Source organism: Rattus norvegicus, chromosome 9 (genome assembly GCF_036323735.1).
Source record: "Rattus norvegicus strain BN/NHsdMcwi chromosome 9, GRCr8, whole genome shotgun sequence".
In the NCBI taxonomy this organism is placed as follows: domain Eukaryota; kingdom Metazoa; phylum Chordata; class Mammalia; order Rodentia; family Muridae; genus Rattus; species Rattus norvegicus.
Genome location: NC_086027.1, coordinates 69,905,584 through 69,909,750, shown reverse-complemented (window position 1 = coordinate 69,909,750; position 4,167 = coordinate 69,905,584). Strand labels below are relative to the sequence as shown.

Sequence of the window (4,167 nt, the reverse complement as noted above, 5' to 3'; positions counted from 1 at the left end):
TGGTTTTAATTTGCATTGACCTGCTATCGGACACTTTTCTCATGTGGTCATGGTCAAATGTAGGTCTTTGAAGTACATCTTGAGTCTATTTTTTTGAGTTAAAAGATGTAGTCGTTTATTAGACTTGGACAAATGGCCAAGAGGCCCATAGCACTGAGGCTTGCCCTGATGGAGGCTCAAAGCTTTTCTGACCATTACCCTCTTCATCAAGATGCTTTCTTTTGCTTCTTTTTATTTTCTTCTTTCTCTTTCTTGATTTCAGCAACATACTTCTCAATTTCTTCAGGATCTAGAATCTTGAGGAGCTGATCCTGCCTCATGACAGCAAGTTCAATGTTTCTGTCACCTGACTGGACCACTTCCAGCAACGCCTTGATTACTAGATGATGGTCAGCTCCTTTGTTTTGATGACATCATCAGTGTAGTTCTTCTTTAGAAATTCATGCACCAGCTTGGTGCCCCAGCCTATGGCATTTGCCTTGCAAGCATAGTATGTGCCCAAGGGGTCAGTCTGATAGAGTCTGAGGGTGCCATCAAAGTCAAAACCCACAATTAGGGCAGAGATACCAAATGTCCTGCACCCATTGCTCTGTGTATAATGCTGCTTCAGACTGGCAATGTAGTGGGTGATGTACTCCACAGTCACTGGGTCCTCCACGATCAGTCAGTGGCTTTGAGTCTATTTTTAACTGGACTGTTTGTAACTATTGATGTCTAAGAACTATTTATAAATTCTGGCAGTATGTTAAATGTCAGATATATATTAAAAATTTTCTACATGTCTGTGATTTAATTTTTTAAATTTAACTTATTGTATTTTGTGTGCATATTGGTGTTTTACCTATACATATGTCTGTGCAGTATTTGTATGTACCTGGTGCTCACAGAGGCCAGAAAAGGTCAGATGTATGGACTTACAAAAACTTGTGAGTCATGTGGATGCTGGGAATGGTACCTGGATCCATCTGGAAGAGGAGCTGGTGCTCCTAACCACTGAACCATCACTCCAGTTTCATTTCCTAAGAGTACCTTTCAAAGCTTCAATCTATGAATTCTAATTTTTAATTGTTTTCATATTTATACTTAGTTCCCTTAACTGCCCTGACAGAATCAGCCCTTGCTTACTAAACTACAAAATTAAGAACATCCTACCCAAGGGTCCCAATATTTATCTGGTCCTTTACTCAAGAAGCGTCTCCATGGCTGTCATCTATCATTCAGGGAAGGAAAAAATGAGCACTAAGTGTGTCAAAGGTAGAAGTGTAAAAAATTTCTCTACACAAGGAATATAAGCATAAGTGGTGACTGTGTCTCGCTAGTGTCCCTTACCTGAAATAGCCCCTTGGAAAATATGCTGACACTGTCCCATTCCCTCCTATCACCTTTGAAGATGTATTCACATATGGCTTCTTTTTTATTGGTTATTTTATTTATTTACATTTTAAATGTTGTCCCCCTTCCTGGTTTCTCCTCTGTACATCCCCCTGCTTCTATGAGGGTGTCCCCCACCCACCCACCCACTCCCACCTCACTGCCCTAGCATCCCCCTACTCTGGGGCATTGAGCCTTCACAGTACCAAGAGTTCCCTTTCACTGATGCCAGATAAAGCAGTCCTCTGCTACACAAGTAGCTGGAGCCATGGGTCCCTCCATGTGTACTCTTTGCTTGGTGGTTTAGTCCATGGGAGCTCTGGGGGGGGGGGGGTCTGGTTAGTTGGTACTGTTGTTTTTCATTCAAATTGATCCATTTTTTTTATCTCCTTGTACAAACCTGAAGTCCAAGTGGATCAAGGGCCTCCACATAAAACTGATACACTGAATCTAATAGAAGAGAAAGTGGGGAAGAGCCTTGAACACATTGGCACAGGAGAAAATTTCCTGAACAGAACATCAATGGCCCAGGCTCTGAGATCAACTCTAGACAAATAGGATCTCATAAAATTGAAAAGCCAAGGACACTGTCAATAAAACAAAATGGCAACCTACAGAGTGGGGAAAAAAATTTACCAACATTACATCTGATAGAGGGATAATATCCAATGTATATAAAGTACTCAAAAAAGTTAGACTCCTGAGAACCAAATAACCCTACTTAAAAATGGAGTGCAGAACTAAACAAAGAATTCTCAACTATGGAATCTCGAATGGCCGAGAAGAACCTAAAAAAATTTTTCAACAACCTTAGTCATCAGGGAAATGCAAATTAAAACAACCCTGAGATTCTACCTCACACCAGTTAGAATGGCTAAGATCAAAAACTCAGGTGACAGCAGATGCTGGCAAGGATGTGTAGAAAGAGGAACACTCCTCCATTGTTTGTGTGATTGCAATCTGGTACAACCACTGTGGAAATCAGTCTAGCAGTTTCTCAAAAATTTGGAAATAGTTGAATTAGAGGACCCAGCTATACCACTCCTTGGCATATACCCAAAAGATGCTCCAACATATAACAAGGACACATGCTTCACTATGTTCATAGCAGCCTTATTTATAATAGCCAGAAGCTGGAAAGAACCTAGATATTCCTCTCTTGAATCTCCCAACCTGTTCACTACTTGGCACTTCATTTTTACCTGCCTTGGACACTCTCTGTGTTCTAGACTGCCTATTTCATCTCTAATGATGTTTCCTCATGAAGACACTAATGAAGACAAGATTTACATTTTTTATTCCCTATGGCATCTAGTAGAGTGCATTGGACACAATGGACTTTTTTTTTCCTTGAATTAAAAAAAAAAACTGGAGGAAGCTCAGTGTGTATGTGTGTGTGTGTGTGTGTGTGTGTGTGTGTGTGTGTGTGTGTGTGTGTATGTGTTTCTGCATGTTTGTATGTGTGTTAGTGTGTGTGCACATGTTCATACAATGAGAACTAGAACCAAGTGATGTATAAGGAAGCAGACTTTAGTTAAACATAAGAAGAGTTTGCTATTTGGAATGTTTATAAAATGAAATGGGTCCCTATTTCAGAGTAAAAGCTCTCTCACTCAATGTGCTCACCCAAGGCTCAATGTCTCTTTCAAGATTGCTATGGACACAGTCGTAGCATTGACTAAGGGTTAGACTAAATAAGCCATCCATTTCCTCACTTCCTTCCTATGCATTAACAGTCAGCCATTGACCAGGTCCTTGATTGGCCCAGAGGTACTACAATTTCATTTTTATATCATTATTGTCTCAAGACTGGACACTGGTCAAATGGCACTGACCAGTTCTAGCCTCCTCTCTCTTTTATGTTCACCAATATCTTTATGTTATCCTAAATGATTCAGAATACTTCATTGACAGGAGTGATCAGGACATATTCAAACACACGTTTATGCACAAGGAAATGTCTTGTACATTTCGACCTAGTTAGGAGCCAAGCCAACCAGTGGCCAGCCCAGATCTGTAAGCCAGACTACAGTAGAGTAGATGGTTAGGTAAGATGATACAGCTGTTATATAATCTCAGAGTAAACTACACAATCTGGTACACCTAAGCATTAGTGACTGGCAGGAACCACTTTCTCAGGAACAAATGCTTTCTGAAAAAAAAAATCTTAGTTTAATGTTAGCTAGGGGTGGTGAATTGTTTCTTATGCAAATTATGACAGTTGTGAAATTCTCAGACCCCCGGGAACTTGGTAACAGGCAGCTGTGAGTCATCCTGGGAATTGAACCTGGGTCCTGTGGACAAACAACAGCCAGTGCTCTTAACTGCTGAGTCATTTCTCTGGCTCCATCTTCTTAATACTACTTTTCAAAGATCAAAAACTTTAATCTAGGAATTCTCATTTTTAGTTGTTTTCATAAATTACACTTGGTCTCACTTAATTGCTCTGACAGAATTAACCTATACTTATTAAATTACGACCATCTATAAATCCAGTTCGAGAGGAGCTCTCTTCTGGCTTCTGTGGGCACTAGGCATGTACATGGTACACATACATACATGTAGACGAAACACTCATACACATAAAATAAAAGATAATAATTAAAACAGCTATTGACCAGCATTTTTCAGATGTGACAAAACTTTACAGGACAAACATTTACACCCGTTTTCTGGTCAGGGCAGAAGGGAGAGCTGGTGGGCATTGGCTGTGGAGCAGGGAGATTTAGAAGTGGAGGCCAATCTTCAGGAAGGGCAGGAAGATTTTTCTCACCCAGTTAGTGGCCTGACACCTGC

General features: G+C 40.4%; 1 pseudogene; it reads right to left on the bottom strand.

Moving 5' to 3' along the window:
• Positions 1-206: 206 nt before the first annotated feature.
• Positions 207-3,078, bottom strand: Psma7-ps3 (proteasome 20S subunit alpha 7, pseudogene 3; annotated as a pseudogene).
• Positions 3,079-4,167: the final 1,089 nt, after the last annotated feature.